The following is an 18,088-nucleotide window of genomic DNA, read 5'->3' as shown; positions in this document are numbered from 1 at the left end:
CTCAAATTAATGTTACCTACATGGTCCAAAAAAAAAAAAAAAGAAGTCTGTTTAAAGTGAAGGAAGAACCATTAGTGGCTCTAGCCACTTGAAGAAGTAAACCTAAATGATCTCTGTAATTTACTAGGCTTATAGGTAGTCTCATAAATATATTGAAGAAAAATAAGAAGCTCAAAATAAACACACAGGAAAAAAATACAGCATAAATAAAATAAGCAGAAACAGACCCAAATGTGTTCCACATAGTTATGCACAGATGATATAAATGTGTTTACTGAGTTTAAACATATAAAAGCAATAATAAATTTATATAAAATTCTTTTTTTTTCTTTTTTTGAGACGGAATTTCACTCTTGTTGCCCAGACTGGAATGCAGTGGCACAATTCCGATCACTGCAACCTCTGCCTCCCAGGTTCAAGCGATTCTCCTGCCTCAGCCTCCTGAGTAGCTGGGATTAGAGGTGTGCACCACCATGCCTGGCTAATTTTTGTATTTTTTTAGTAGAGACAGGGTTTCACCATGTCTACCTGTCTGGCCTCGCACTCCTGACTTCAGATGATCCACCTGCCTTGGCCTCCCAAAGTGCTGGGATTATAGGTGTGAGCCACCATGCCCAAACCCAGAAAATCCTTTAAAATTTATCAAACCACTAGAATTTCCAGAAATATAAACTTTAAGAAATCTCAAATAAAATCTCCATAGAAGGTACAAAATAGGAGATTAGACATGGCTGAAGAAGGAATTAGTTAATTGAGTTAATATAGACAGCAATAAAATGAAGGAAGTGGGAGATTAAGATTGAGTTGCTCTAAAATATTTTTATTAGCATTTCAGAAGGAAATAAGATAAAGTGGAACAGAGAAAAAAGATTATGGCTGAGTTTTCAGGAACTGATAAAAGAATAGAATTCACAGGTTCAAGAATTCTAACAAATTCCACGTATAACATAAATCAATATCTACACCTAGACATATGATAATTAAATTTCAGAATACCAGACACCAAAAGAAGCTCTTAAAGCAGCCATAGCAGAAGAATTTTCTTTAAAGGAACCTCAGTTCAATTTAGGCCTTATTTCACAACAGTAACAGTTGGAAGCTAGAATACAGCAAAATAAAATCTCCAAGAGTTTGAAATAAAATAATTACTAAATTAGAATTAGGTATCTTAAGAATTACTCTTCAAAATTGAAGGTGGAATAAAGACATTTTCAGAAAAGCAAAAACTGAAGAATTTTATCACTATATAAAATTATAACAGATGCACTTTAGGTGTAAAGAAAGTAGTTCCATAAAACGAATCTGAGAGGTAAGAACAAATAAAGTTTAAGTACATTCTAAATATGTGGGCTAAACAAAAGGTGCATTAACTACACAAAACAATGTTGTTTTGCATGTTAAAAAATTGCAGCATTAAAACTCACAGCAGTGGGTCAGAAGTGAAGGTAAATGGCATGAAAGTGCCCCAAGTTGTCATATTACTTGAGGAAATCGATTATATATGTCATAATCTAAAGTATCACTGAATCATTAGCAAGTGAATAAATTCTAAACAATGATGGGAAAAAATGGGACAATAATGATGAAATGATACACCTGGAAAACAAAAGAAAGATGACAAAGCAAGAAAGGAAATGAAAAGCACTATATACAAGAAACAGAGTAACGTATAGATACAAACCCATATAGATACATTAACTGGAAGTGAAAAGTATTTTATTTAAAATTAAGAAATTTTTTAATTGGACTGAAAATAAATTCAAACTCTTAATTCTGGTTATGAGAAGATTATGTATAATATAAGTTGCTGAAGGACTGAAAGTAAAATATGGGGAATATCTTACCATGTAAATAATAACTAAGAGAAACCTCATAGACTATGTTAATATTGAATGAAATATACTTTAACAAAACAGTATTTATTTAAATACAAGGAACATCACTTCGTAATTAGAAACACTCCATTCACCAGAAAGATACAAGTTTAAGTTGGTAAGCTCTTAATAATATAGCTTAAAAAATAAATAAGCCAAAAATTGATAAAATTACATAAAGAAACAGACAAATCATGTTGGAGAGTTTTAACACACCTTTCTCAGTAATTAGTAAAACAAACAAAAATTCCAGTAAAGCTACTGAAATTATTAACAGTGGGATCGGCCGGGCGCAGTGGCTCACGCTTGTAATCCCAGCACTTTGGGAGGCCCAGGCGGGCGGATCACGAGGTCAGGAGATCGAGACCACGGTGAAACCCCGTCTCTACTAAAAATACAAAAAATTAGCCGGGCGTGGTGGCGGGCGCCTGTAGTCCCAGCTACTTGGAGAGGCTGAGGCAGGAGAATGGCGTGAACCCGGGAGGCGGAGCTTGCAGTGAGCTGAGATCGCGCCACTGCACTCCAGCCTGGGCGACAGAGCAAGACTCCGTCTCAAAAAAAAAAAAACAAAACAAAAACAAAAACAAAACAAAACAAAAAATAAAAAACAGTGGGATCAACAGAATGTACTTAATAAATATATATTAGACACTGCACACAACTAGAATATATAAACTACTAAGAACTGGTGTGCAAATAATAAATCACACCACTCCAAAGGAAGCTACATTCCTCCAATACGTATGAATGATGCTCCCTGCCATTGGACAATAAACAACAAGCATGACATTACATGGTAGCACTATACTTTTAAAGCATACACTGAACATTTCTACAATTAGACTGTATCCTTGACCATTTATTTGCTAAGAAACTGGTTCCAAAGAATAGTCAAGTCTAAGACGGGCTAAATGATTGCTGTCTTAAGTTACTCAGAATGATCATTGTATCTAATCCGTAAGGCATTATCATTGCTTGAGAGAAGATGTGATTTTGTTTATATGCAAATAGTAAATGAAGAATGTTGGTATCTGTAGTACAGATTCTATATATGTTTTATTTTTTTATTTTTTTTGAGATGGAGTCTCCCTGTCTCACCCAGACTGGAGTGCAGTGATGAGATCTTGGCTCACTGCAGCCTCCACCTCCTGGGTTTCAGCAATTTTCCTGTCTCAGCCTCCCAGACAGCTGGGATTACAGACGCGCACCACTACACCTAGTTAAATTTTGTATTTTTAGTAGAGACGGGGTTTCACCATGTTGACCAAGCTGGTCTTGAGCTCCTGACCTCAGGTGTCTCAAACTCCTGACTCAGGCTCCCAAAGTGCTGGGATTACAGGCGTGAGCCACTGGGCCTGCCCTGTAGTACAGATTCTTAATTTAAACATATCTGCATGAGTAACAATGACCAGATTTTAAATTTGCCATTTCTATCCCTAGGAATTCAGGTAAGCATAGGGCAATATACGACATCATGAATGCTGTAGAACTTGCAAAGCCAAACTTAGACATTTATCTTAATTATATATAAACTGAACATTGCATAAACTTTTTGTGGCAGAGTATAACATGTGCAAAGTAATATTTTAGGACATCTATGATGAATTAGCTAGAGAAGAAACTGGAAAGAAAGCAAATCAGTAAGGAGGCATGTGGACAACTAGTTTGTGCTTTCCAGAAGTAATAGGATGTATTCTGGCTTTATGAAGAAAAACTATCTCCATGCACCCTTGAGAGAAAGCTTTAATGTTATTACTATCATGTATAGAAAAGAGAAAACTCACGGTATTGTCAATAAAGAGAAGCATTTGGTTTAGAAGATAGAAACCACCAAAATATTTTCAATCAGCTGAGAATGCATGGATTCATTTTGAATAAAGGACAATCAGCACACCTTTTTGTGAACCATTTTACTTTGCTCTGAGGAGAGAACAGATTCAATAAAAGATCTAACTTTCTAGAATACTGCAAATATGGATAACTTCAAAGGTGAATAATTCTGTCTTTTAGACAACAGACAAATTTATATAATTAATTTACACTCATGTTTGTTCATATGGGACTACCTTTAGAAAGCAAAAAGTAAGTAAAGTAAAAATTTGTGCTCTCAAGATGATTTGGGAAACAAGGGGTGTTATTGGACCAATGATTTCCTATGACAGATCCAAAAAAGATAAAGGAAATGAAAGCTAGCCTTCAAGGTACAAACATCAAATGAATGCCTATGTATTTGTTCAACTCAGAGCTATTATTCTAATTTTTCCCATAATAACCCTAATGTTTGTGTTAGAGCCAACAGAAGAATGATCATTGGAAATATAATGAATGGAGGGAATAATGCTTTTTTTAAAAGGCTGTATGCTTTACTGGAAAAATTTTTAGGACGACTCTTTTTATAATATTCTTATTAAGTTAAATTATATCTGCTGCTTTTATCAAAAGGGTTTATACACTTGTAAATAATAGCCCCAAAATAAAAACTTTTAAGTAGTTTATGATAAATGAAAATTCATAAATAGTTTATAAGGAATGTGTTACTTACATATTGTCTGTGTTTCTCTATTTTAAAAAATCATTAGTTAGGAATGATATTTTAACTCTAGTCATTGCAATATCCATTTTCCATGTTTTGGGGACTCACTATAAACATCTAAAAGAGAAGCCTTGTGCTTAAAATTAAAAGCACCAAGTTCTAGTCCTGACTAGAAAAGAGACCTTCAACAAACCACTTTTAACATTTTTTTCCCACTCATGAAGGGAACTTTCAATATGAAATGATTGTGTATAATGCTATACCATTTTGTTAGTTTGCATTACCTTTTTACTAAGTGTACATATTGCAGTGTGGCTAGAGTTCCATTCACTGAGGACTATGTCATATTTGTCGCTGGAAATACGTTCTTCATTAATTGAAAAGATGTAACACTATCTGATTAAATTGGTCATCTTTTAAAAGAAAACTTAAATTTGCTAGTAAAAAAATGACAAATTGGTTTACTGGTCAGCTCTATTATTCAAGGCTCAAATGATTGTGTGAAATTGAGCCTGATAAAATTTACTTTTCATTTTCCCACAATGGAAAACTGGCTAAGACATTTTGCCAGGTGTCTCCTCAGCCAGCCACATTTCCACAAGCAGTACCTATGTGTGATCTTTCTTCTCTATTCAGTTTCCCAGTAATGAACACTCGTGTCAGCTCTCTGCAGCTGGATATTTTGCACATTTTATCTGAAATTTTTGTTGTTACTTATTTTCTGCTTTAGAGAAAATCCTTTTCTTTTTTTGGGAAAGTTAGATAAATGTCTAATGTGTCATATAGTAAGTCATGTTGTTATATCCCATTTCACATTGTGTCAATGTATATAGATAGAGTACCTACTATGTGTAAGACAGGGTGCTGGCCGGGCGTGGTGGCTCACGCTTGTAATCCCAGCACTTTGGGAGGCCGAGGAGGGCGGATCACAAGGTCAGGAAATCGAGACCACAGTGAAACCCCGTCTCTACTAAAAATACAAAAAATTAGCCAGGCGTGGTGGCGGGCGCCTGTAGTCCCAGCTACTCGGAGAGGCTGAGGCAGGAGAATGGCGTGAACCCGGGAGGCGGAGCTTGCAGTGAGCCGAGATTGCGCCACTGCACTCCAGCCTGGGTGACAGAGAGAGACTCAGTCTCAAAAAAAAAAAAAAAAAAGACAGGGTACTTTCCCCGTGATGATGAATAAGATACAGTTCTTGTCTTTCAAGAGCTCACAGCCTAGTGAAAGAGCACTAAAAGCTCAATGGCAGTACAATCCATAAGACATAATGATATACTCTGGGAACATCATGAAGGAATGACTAATCCAGCCTGAGGGATATAGGGAAGGCATCACACAGGTGGTGACATTTGGGTTCAATCTTGAAGAGTGGGTAGGAGTTTGACAAGTGAAGAAGAAAGAGGAAGGAGAGTATTCTGACAGGGGGAACATCGTGTTCAGAGGTAACAGTTTGTGAAAAGATATGATATACTGAGAGAACAGGGCAGGAAGAGTGTATCTTTTATTAGACATAGAGTGAGATAATGCTGATAACATCAGTGTGCAGGATACATTGAAGAGGAGAGACTGCAGGCCAAGAGAACAAACTGGAGGAGTTAAGATGCAGGTGAGATACAATACGGACTTGGAAAAGGACAGTGTCACTAAATTAATAAGAAGAGCAGAAAGTTGTAAGAAAAATTCCTAAAGTGTAATTGATGAGATTTTAGCATGGTTTTTAAAAGATGTGAATTTGACATAGGTGAATGCTTTAAGGCAGAGATTCTTTTTTTTTTTTTTTTTTGAGACAGAGTCTCGCTCTGTCACCAAGGCTGCAGTGCAGTGGCACAATATCTGCTCGCTGCAAGTTCCGCCTGCCAGGCTCATGCCATTCTCCTGCCTCAGCCTCTCCGAGTAGCTGGGACTACAGGCACCCGCCACCACGCCCGGCTAATTTTTTTTCGTATTTTTAGTAGAGGGGGTTTCACCGTGTTAGCCAAGATGGTCTTGATCTCCTGACCTCATGATCCACCCGCCTCGGCCTCCCAAAGTGCTGGGATTACAGGTGTGAGCCACCACGCCTGGCTAAGGCAGGGATTCTGTTTATGCTTTTTTTTTTTTTTTTTTTTTTTTTTCGCTCTGTCACCCAGGCTGGAGTGCAGTGGCGCGATCTCAGCTCACCGCAAGCTCTGCCTCCCGGGTTCACGCCATTCTCCTGCCTCAGCCTCTCCGAGTAGCTGGGACTACAGGCGCCCGCCACCACGCCCGGCTAATTTTTTTGTATTTTTAGTAGAGACGGGGTTTCACCGTGGTCTCGATCTCCTGACCTCGTGATCCGCCCGCCTCGGCCTCCCAAAGTGCTGGGATTACAAGCGTGACCACCGCGCCCGGCCTTGTTTATGCTTTAAGCTGGCTCCAATGTTTGCAGTGGGGCTTGTATGGGAGAAGAAAATGCTCGCCTCAATCACATTCTCCAAAAGTGACACTTTTCAAGTTTCTCAAGATATTGTGTTGATTCATGATGGTGAAGCCTGATGGTAAAATGATAGAGGAAGCGAGCTGAAAGTGAGAATCTTTTGCTTTATATGCGATTAGAACGTGTTTAGACCGTGACATAAAGAGAACACGAAAGAATGGTGGTGTCACTTTATGCCTTCTTCATCTCCAACCCATTAACAAGATCAAGTTCCCAGCCTGATCCAACTTCTGACTTTCTTCTCCTGATGTCAGAACTTCAAAATCATTCTGATTGATTCATGCTTAATCAATGCCTATTAAATATATGGGTTTAAAAATGAATGAATGATGCCAAAATTCAACTGACTACATAATAAACACTGTGTGGAGGTATTAAAAAAAAGTTGTTAAATTACCCAGTGATCAATCTCAACATATAAAGACAAAGGAAGTTCTGCCATCTGTGTACAACACAGTGTGGATCATTACAATAAAATGTGGAATGACTTTATTATCTAAGTGGGAAAACAAAGAAGACTCTATAAATTAGCATTCCCAGAAAAAAGAAATATATGTATACTGTGTGCAGTATAGCTGGCAAAGGGACAAAAGTTATAGAATTGGGCTAAAAATGTAGGCAATGGCCAGAACAGGCATCACCCTATAGATCATCTTAAAGTTTGCCTTTTTTTCTGAATGCAGTAGAAAGACATTACATTATTTTAAGAATATGGATAAGATAACAAGATTCATGATGTAAAGTTAAATCTGTCTGCAGTGAGGAAAACTAACCAGGTGAGGACACAGCGAATGGCAGAAAAATCAGCCAGAGATTTTTTTTTTCAGGGATGAGACTTAGGTTAGAATGGTGGCCTTGGAAATCGAGAATAGAGGATGGATTTAACAGAGCCTTATAAGGTAAAAATAGAAGTTTATAATGAATTGGAAGTGGGGTGTGATGCTTAAGCAAAAGGGGACATCAGGATTTCCAGCTTGCATGACGGGATGGGCTTGACTATTAGTCATGTCATGACTGACTTGCAGAGTGGGGCCTTCCATTGTGGTAGGAGAGGATAGAATATGACCAGTAGGTGGTAGAGAGGGGACAATATTATAATTTTTGTTTTGAAGATATCCAATTGGAGATAAACTTATGAAGGGGTCTAGGATGGAGACATCAATTTGAAAATCATCTGCAATATGTAGTAGCCAAAGAAGTTTCCCAGTGAAAATATTTGGTATGAGAAAAAAAAAAGAATCTATGAATCAGTCTTGAGGAATTCCAAATATTTAATGGACAAGTTGAACACATGAAACAGAAAGGATATAACCAAAAAGGCAAGGCTAACTCAGGAGTGTGCAGAGCCATGGAAGCCTAGAGAAAAGAGAGTTCTTAGAATGAGGGAGTGATTAATTACACAAAGCACCACCAAGGATTATATTACACATGGACTGAGCAGTGTCCACTTTGTTCAGTGACACGATGCTCATTGGTGAGCTTAGGAAAATCTGCTTCAAGAGAGTGATGGAAGCGAGGCTGGAATGTTATGGCCAGTGAGAAGAAGGAGGTGAAGATATAAACAATAAAGTATAAAATAAGGTTGTTCAAAAATATGAAGAGAGAGAGTAGTAAGAATAAGGAGAGAGAGAGAGAGAGAAGATACAGATTTTAAGGAAGATCCTTTCGTTGTTGTTGTGAGACCTTATTTTTCTTTTAATAGGAGAGACTAGCATATTTCTACACTTGACCATCGTTCATTTGAAAGGGTAAAGAATTTTAGGATGAGTTCCTCAGAAAGTACAAGAAAATGACATGCTGAATCAAAGGAAAGCAAAGAGATAATAGAAAACATGGCATCACACAGGAAATATTTCCATTGGTATACCCACAACTTAATGACAAAAATGAATATAGTTTTGAAGAAAAATAAATCACAATAAAATGCATGGATTACAGTCATTTACTACTGGCTATAACATAGGTTGCAAGATATGCTCAGTTCTAATCATTTCAAAAGTTGTGTAAAGTCATAAGTAACTTCATTCTATCCCTCACTCAAGTGAAGCAGATTGGAGTGCAAGTACAATACAATTATTTTAGGGATAATTTGAATCTTTTAAAAATTATTTTTTTAAATATGTACTTAAACATTAGTAATAAGGTATTTGCAATGCATTTAAAAACCAATGAAGACAAGCGTTAGGCCTCTGAGCCCAAGCTAAGCCATCATATCCCCTGTGACCTGCACGTACACAGCCAGCTGGCCGGTTCCTGCCTTAACTGATGACATTCCACCACAAAAGAAGTGAAAATGGCCTGTTCCTGCCTTAACTGATGACATTGTCTTGTGAAATTCCTTCTCCTGGGTTCATCCTGGCTCAAAAGCTCCCCTACTGAGCACCTTGTGACCCCCACTCTGCCCGCCAGAGAACAACCCCCCTTTGACTGTAATTTTCCTTTATCTACCCAAATCCTATAAAACGGCACCACCGGTATCTCCCTTCACTGACTCTCTTTTCGGACTCAGCCCGCCTGCACCCAGGTGATTAAAAGCTTTATTGCTCACACAAAGCCTGTTTAGTGGTCTCTTCACACGGACGCGCATGAAATTTGGTGCCATGACTCGGATCGGGGGACCTCCCTTGGGAGATCAATCCCCTGTCCTCCTATTCTTTGTTCTGTGAGAAAGATCCACTTACAGCCTCAGGTCCTCAGACCAACCAGCCCAAGAAACATCTCACCAATTTCAAATACAGTAAGCGGCCTCTTTTTACTCTCTTCTCCAACCTCCCTCACTATCCCTCAACCTCTTTCTCCTTTCAATCTTGGCACCACACTTCAATTTCTCCCTTCTTTTAATTTCAATTCCTTTCATTTTCTGGTAGAGACAAAGGAGACATGTTTTATCCATGGACCCAAAACTCCGGGGCTGGTCACGGACTGGGAAGGCGCCTTCCCTTTGTGTTTAAGCATTGCAGGGATGCCTCTCTGATTATTCACCCACGTTTCAGAGGTGTCAGACCATGCAGGGACGCCTGCCTTGGTCCTTCACCCTTAGCGTCGTCCCGCTTTTCTAGAGGAGAGGCAAGTATCCCAACCCCTTCTCTCTGTGTCTCTACCTCTCCTCCGCCTTTCTGGGGGGCAAGAAACCCCCAACCCCTTCTCCTTCACCCTTAGCGGCAAGTCCTGCTTTTTTTCTAGGGGAGGTGCAAGTACCCCAACCTCGTATCTCTGTGCCCCGATCCCTTATTTCTGCGCCCCAACCTCTTATATCTCTGTGCCCTAATCCCTTATTTCCGTGCCCTGACCTCTTATCTCTGTGCCTCAACCCCTTATTTCCATGCCCTGACCCCTTCTCTGCTTTTCTGGAGGGCAAGAACCCCCAACCCCTTGTCTGTGTCTCTACTCTCTTTTCTCTGGGCTTGCCTCCTTCACTATGGGCAAGCTTCCACCTTCCATTCCTCCTTCTTCTCCCTTAGCCTGTGTTCTTAAGAACTTAAAACCTCTTCAACTCTTACCTGACCTAAAATCTAAGCATCTTATTTTCTTCTGCAATGCTGCTTGACCCCAATACAAACTCAACAGTAGTTCCAAATAGCCAGAAAATGGCACTTTCATATTTTCCATCCTACAAGATCTAAATCTTGTCATAAAATGGGCAAATGGTCTGAGATGCCTGACATCCAGGCATTCTTTTACACATCAGTCCCTCTCTAGTCTCTGTTCCCAACGCAACTCATCCCAGATCTTCCTTTCCCTCTCGCCTGTCCCCTCAGTCCCAACCCCAAGCGTCACTGAGTCTTTCTAATCTTCCTTTTCTACAGACCCATCTGACCTCTCCCCTCCTTGCCAGGCCAAGCCAGGTCCCAGTTCTTCCTCAGCCTCTGCTCCCCCACCCTATAATCTTCTTATCACCTCCTCTCCTCACACCTGGTCCAGCTTACAGTTTCATTCCTCGACTAGCCTTCCCCCACCTGCTCAGTAATTTCCTCTTAAAAAGGTGGCTGGAGCTAAAGGCACAGTCAAGGTTAATGCTCCTTTGTCTTTATCCGACCTCTCCCAAAATCAGTTAGCGTTTAGGCTCTTTTTCATCAAATATGAAAAACCCAGCCTAGTTCATGGCTTATTTGGCAGCAACCCTGAGACGCTTTACAGCCCTAGACCCTAAAAGGTCAAAAGGATGTCTTATTCTTAATATGCATTTTATCACCCAATCCACTTCTGACATTAGGAAAAAAACTTCAAAAATTAGAGTCTGGCCCTCAAACCCCACAACAGGAATTAATCAACCTCACCTTCAAGGTGTACAACAATAGAGAGGAAGCAGACAGATGGCAACGCATTTCTGAGTTACAATTACTTGCCTCTGCTGTGAGACAAAACCCAGCCACACCTCCAGCATACAAGAACTTCCAAACGCTTAAACCGCAGTGGCCAAGCATTCCTCCAGAACCACCTTCCCCAGGAGCTTGCTACAAGTGCCAGAAATCTGGCCACCAGGCCAAGGAATGCCCGCAGCCCAGGATTCCTCCTAAGCTGTGTCCCATCTGTGCAGGACCCCACGGGAAATCGGATGGAAATCGAACTGTTCAACTTACCTGGCAGCCACTCCCAGAGCCTCTGGAACTCTGGCCGAAGGCTTTCTGACTGACTCCTTCCCAGATCTTCCCGGCTTAGTGGCTGAAGACTGACGCTGCCCGATCGCCTCGGAAGCCCCCTGGACCATCACGGACACCCAGCTTCAGGTAACTCTCACAGTGGAGAGTAAATCCATCCCCTGTTTAATCAATATGGGGGCTCCCCTCTCCACGTTGCCTTCTTTTCAAAGGCCTGTTTCCCTGATAACTGTGGTAGGTATTGACGGCCAAGCTTCAAAACCCCTTAAAACTCCCCAACTCTAGTGCCAACTTAGACAGTGCTCTCGTAAGCACTCCTTTTTAGTTATCCCCACCTGCCCAGTTCGCTTATTAGGACGAGACACTTAAACTAAATTATCTGTTTCCCTGACTATTCCTAGGCTACAGCTGCACCTCATTGCTGCCTTTTTCCCCAGTTCAAAGCCTCCTTCACATCCTCCCCTTGTATCTCCCCACTTTAACCCACAAGTATAAGACACCTCTACTCCCTCCTTAGTGACCGATCATGCACCCCTTACCATCCCATTAAAACCTAATCACGTCATGCTTACCTGGCTCAATGCCAATATCCTATCCCACAGCATGCTTTAAAAAGATTAAAGCCTGTTATCACTCGCCTGCTACAGCATGGCCTTTTAAAGCCTATAAAATCTTCTTACCATTCCTCCATTTTACCTGTCCTAAAACCAGACAAGACTTACAGGTTAGTTCAGGATCTGCGCCTTATCAACCAAATTGTTTTGCCTATCCACCCCATAGTGCCAAACCCATATACTCTCCTATCCTCAGTACCTCTCTCTACAACCCATTATTCTGTTCTGGATCTCAAACATGCTTTCTTTACTATTCCTTTGCACCCGTCGTCCCAGCCTCTCTTCGCTTTCACTTAGACTGACCCTGACACCCATTAGGCTCAGCAAATTACCTGTGCTGTACTGCCACAAGGCTTCACAGACAACCCCCATTACTTCAGTCAAGCCCAAATTTCATCCTCATCTGTTACCTATCTCGGCATAATTCTCATAAAAACACACGTGCTCTCCCTGCTGATCGTGTCCGATTAATCTCCCAAAACTCAATCCCTTATAAAACAACAACTCCTTTCCTTCCTAGGCATGGTTAGTGCGGTCAGAATTCTTACACAAGAGCCAGGACCACACCCTGTAGCCTTTCTGTCCAAACAACTTGACCTTACTGTTTTAGCCTAGCCCTCATGTCTGCGTGCAGTGGCTGCCACTGCTTTAATACTTTTAGAGGCCCTAAAAATGACAAACTATGCTCAACTCACTCTCTACATTTCTCATAACTTCCAAAATCCATTTTCTTCCTCATACCTGACTCAGATACTTTCTGCTCCCCGGCTCCTTCAGCTGTACTCACTCTTTGTTAAGTCCCACAATTACCGTTGTTCCTGGCCCAGACTTCAATCCAGCCTCCCACATTATTCTGGATACCACACCTGACCCTCATGACTGTATCTCTCTGATCCACCTGACATTCACCCCATTTCCCCATATTTCCTTCTTCCCTGTTCCTCACCCTGATCACGCTTGGTTTATTGATGGCAGTTCCACCAGGCCTAATCGCCACACACCAGCAAAGGCAGGCTATGCTATAGTACAAGCCACTAGCCCGCCTCTTAGAACCTCTCATTTCCTTTCCATCATGGAAATCTATCCTCAAGGAAATAACTTCTCAGTGTTCCATCTGCTATTTTACTACCCCTCAGGTATTATTCAGGCCCCCTCCTTTCCCTACACATCAAGCTAGAAGGTTTGCCCCCACCCAGGACTGGCAAATTAGCTTTACTCAACATGCCCCGAGTCAGATAACTAAAATACCTCTTAGTCTAGGTAGACACTTTCACTGGATGGGTACAGGCCTTTCCTACAGGGTCTGAAAAGGCCACTGCAGTCATTTCTTCCCTTCTGTCAGACATAATTCCTCAGTTTAGCCTTCCCACCTCTATACAGTCTGATAACAGACCGGCCTTTATTAGTCAAATCAGCCAAGCAGTTTTTCAGGCTCTTAGTATTCAGTGAAACGTTTATATCCCTTATGGTCCTCCATCTTCAGGAAAAGTAGAATGGACTAAAGGCCTCTTAAAAACACACTTCACCAAGCTCAGCCACCAACTTAAAAAGGACTAGACACAATACTTTTACCACTTTCCCTTCTCAGAAGTCAGGCCTGTCCTCAGAATGCTACAAGGTGCAGCCCATTTGAGCTCCTGTATAGACGCTCCTTTTTATTAGGCCCCAGTCTCATTCCAGACACCAGACCAACTTGGACTGTGCCCCAAAAAACTTGTCATCCCTACTATCTTCTGTCTAGTCATACTCCTATTCACTGTTCTCAACTACTCATACATGCCCTGCTCTTGTTTACACTGCTGGTTTACACTGTTTCTCCAAGCCATCACAGCTGATATCTCCTGGTGCTATCCCCAAACTGCCACTCTTAGCTCTTGAAGTAAATAAATAATCTTTGCTGACAGGACTATGCTGAATCTCCTTAGGCACTCTCTAATTAGATATCCTGGGTCCTCCCAATTCTTAGACCTTTAATACCTGTTTTTCTCCTTCTCTTATTCCGTTTAGTTTTTCAATTCATACAAAACAGTATCCAGGCCATCAACAATAATTCTAAATGACAAATGTTTCTTCTAACAGTCCCACAATATCACCCCTTACCACAAAATCTTCCTTCAGCTTCATCTCTCCCACTCTAGGTTCCCACGCCGCCCCTAATCCCGCTCGAAGCAGCCCTGAGAAACATCGCCCATTATCTCTCCATATCACCCCAAAATTTTCACCGTCCCAACACTTTACCGCTATTTCATTTTATTTTTCTTATTAATATAAGAAGACAGGAATGTCAGGCCTTTGAGCCCAAACTAAGCCATCATATCCCCTGTGACCTGCAGGTACACATCCAGATGGCCTTAACTTAAGGTACACATCCTGCCTTAACTGATGACATTCCACCACAAAAGAAGTGAAAATGGCCTGTTCCTGCCTTAACTGATGACATTGTCTTGTGAAATTCCTTCTCCTGGCTCATCCTGGCTCAAAAGCTCCCCTACTGAGCACCTTGTGACCCCCACTCTGCCTGCCAGAGAACAACCCCCCTTTGACTGTAATTTTCCTTTATCTACCCAAATCCTATAAAACGGCCCCACCCGTATCTCCCTTAGCTGACTCTCTTTTCGGACTCGGCCCGCCTGCACCCAGGTGATTAAAAGCTTTATTGCTCACACAAAGCCTGTTTAGTGGTCTCTTCACAGGGACGCACATGAAAACAAGAATAATATGAAAACATTGAATGTAAGAATTGCCTCTTTGGCAATAACTTTCATACACAAGTGTGTTTTATACCAATAGTCTGGAAGAAAGAAAAACTTGTCGCAGAGTGGAAAGATATGAAAACTGGAGTGAAAATACACCCTACTCTTAAAAATCATATTTATGTATATAAAAATGTTTCATTTAGCCTTATAAATTAGTTTAGTTTCTCCAATGTTCCTGGTAGAATAGTCCCATTTAGAGGATTTTCTGTATTTTTTTGGCTTGAACAGATATTAATAGCTTAATCTTTTGGTATTACAGAATTATATATGCTCATCTGTGAGAGATTCAGAAGACTTCTCAGAAGTATAAATGAGGAGTAGAATTCCATTCAGGGATACATGGTTTGACTTTGTCTACAAACTTGCTGTCTCAATTAGAATGTACATTTTTCTTGAGCAGAAAGGAACCTCTGTGATCACAACGTCTTCCAGCCTGGCTCAATAACTTTTTGACAGAGGCTAAGTGTAATCAAAAGAAACTGAGGACAGAGGTTATCATTCTCTTTTCCTATCAAATACCAAAACATCTCTTTTAGTGTAGCTTGTGCGGAGAAGCTAGATTTTATGAAAAGAACTCTAACACTGAGTAATTATTGGCCAACAAAAAGCCAGGATTAGGTATCAGATTGTGGACCTAGGGCTTCCACATTTCAAATAGCTATGGAGACTAACTCTTTTCAGTAACAAATTATCCTGGAAGAGCTACAGGGAGTGAGGTAAATTGACATAACCAATTAGAGTTGCAAACATTCCCGTAAGACAAAGGGGGACTATTGTGCCACTACCTTGAGGAATTTAAGCATAATAGTTAGATGCTGAATTTTAGATTCAAGTATCTTTTAAGCCTATTCTACAAAAGCAAATATGAAATTAATACAAATTCTGTATTCACAGTGGCAGCATAATGGAAGCAAATCTCTTTCTCAGACCAGCAACCTGGGGATGGAATGTCTCACTTAGTTACATGACTTTTTCTGAGGGTCTCCAATCCCCGAGGAAATATACCAAGGATGATGGATGAAAGAGTGAAATAGAATTGTCAGTCTGTAGCTGAAGCATTGATCAAATGGCTGAGTAGCTAACATTTCACTCAGGAAGACCTTGAAAGAGAGATTACATAGCCTTGAGTTTCTCCATACAATGATTATAATCTGGGATAGACAGAGTTTTGCTCTTATTGCCCAGGCTAGAGTGCAGTGGTGCAATCTTGGCTCACTGCATCCTCCGTCTTCTGGTTTCAAGTGATTCTCCTGCCTCAGCCTCCCAAGTCTCTGGGATTACAGGCACCCGCCACCACATCCAGCTTATTTTTTTTTGTATTTTTAGTAGAGACGGGGTTTCACCATGTTGGTTGGGCTGGTCTTGAACTGCTGAACTCGTGATTCACCTGCCTTGGCCTCCCAAAGTGCTGGCATTACAGACGTGAGCCACCGCACCCGGCCCCAATTACACCCTTTTAGTTCTTTAAAAACATACAAGTATGTCATTATTGACTATAGTCAGCCTGTTGTGCTATCAAATAGTAGGTCTTATTCATTCGTTCTAAATACTTTTTTGTAACCATTAATTATCCCCCCTCCCTCACATTCCCCGACTACTCTTGCCAGCCTCTGGTAACCATCTTTTTACTCTCCGCCTCCATGAGTTCAATATTTTTGATTTTTAGATCCCAGAAATAAGTGAAAACATGTGCCTGGCTCATTTCACTTAATATAATTATCTGCAGTTCCATCCATGTTGTTGCAAATGACTGGATCTCATTCTTTTTTTATGGCTGAATAGTTCTCCCTTGTGTATATGGACCAAATTTTCTTTCTTCATTCACCTGTTGATGGACACTTAGGTTGCTTCCAAATCTTGACTATTGTGAACAGCACTGCAACAAACATCGGAATGCAGATAATCTCTTCAACATAATAATTTTCTTTCTTTTGGGTATATACCCAGCAGTAGACTTGCTGGATCATATGGTAGCTCTATTTTTAGTTTTTTGAGGAACTGCCAAAATGTTCTCCATAGTGGTTGTACTAATTTACATTCACACCAACAGTATATGAGGGTTCCCTTTTGTCTACATCTTCACCAGCATTTGTTATTGCCTGTCTTTTGGATAGAAGCCATTTTAACTGGGGTGAGATGATATCTTATTGCAGTTTTGATTTGCATTTCTCTGATGATCAGTTATGTGAGTACCTTCTCACATGCTTTTTTGCCATTTGTATATCTTCTTTTGAGCAATGTCTGTTCAAGTCTTTTTCCCATTTTTGATCAAATTGTTTGAATTTTTTTCCTGTAGAGTTGTTTGAGCTCTTTATATACTCTGGTTATTAATCCTTTGTAAGAGAGTTAGTGTGCAAATATTTTCTCCCACTCTGTGTATTGTCTCTTCACTTTGTTGATTATTTCCTTTGCTGTGAAGAAGCTTCTTAACTTGATGTGATCCCATTTGTCCTTTTTTGCTTTAGTTGCTTGTGCTTGTGGGGTATTGCTCAAGAAATTTTTGCCCAGCCCAATACCCTGGAAATTTTCTCCAAACTTTTCTTATGGTAGTTTCATAGTGTGAGGTCTTAGATTTACATCTTTAATCCATTTTATATGATTTTTGTATATGGTGAAAGATAGGGGTCTAGTTTCATTCTTTTGCATATGAATATCCAGTTTATCACCATTTATTGACGACACTGTATTTTCCCCAGTGTATGTTAAACGGCTCTATTTCAAAGAAAATAAAAATAAATCTTTATGACCCATGTAACTCTTCCTCTGATAGTGGAGGAAAAGAGAAGAAGGATGGGAGGAAACAAAAGTACTGCTTCAGGGCCGGGCGCGGTTGCTCACGCTTGTAATCCCAGCACTTTGGGAGGCCGAGGTGGGCGGATCACCAGGTCAGGAGATGGAGACCACGGTGAAACCCCGTTTCTACTAAAAATACAAAAAAAAAATTAGCCGGGCGTGGTGGCGGGAGCCTGTAGTCCCAGCTACTCGGAGAGGCTGAGGCAGGAGAATGGCCTGAACCTGGGAGGCGGAGCTTGCAGTGAGCCGAGATTGTGCCACTGTACTCCAGCCTGGGTGACAGAGCGAGACTCCGTCTCAAAAAAAAAAAAAAAAGAGTACTAATTCTCAGTGAGCAGCATCGGAAAACTGCAAGCATTTTGTGTTTTCTTTATTTACTTACGGTACCAATGTTTGCATTAATCCTGACACTCTATATTAATTATTGCAAGAAATTTCAACTATGGAATTAGCAAAAGACAGGGA

The sequence above is a fragment of the Hylobates moloch genome, unplaced genomic scaffold (genome assembly GCF_009828535.3).
Source record: "Hylobates moloch isolate HMO894 unplaced genomic scaffold, HMol_V3 SCAFFOLD_13, whole genome shotgun sequence".
Taxonomy (NCBI): domain Eukaryota; kingdom Metazoa; phylum Chordata; class Mammalia; order Primates; family Hylobatidae; genus Hylobates; species Hylobates moloch.
The sequence above is the reverse complement of the archived record's forward strand: the minus strand, read 5'-3'. Positions refer to the sequence as shown.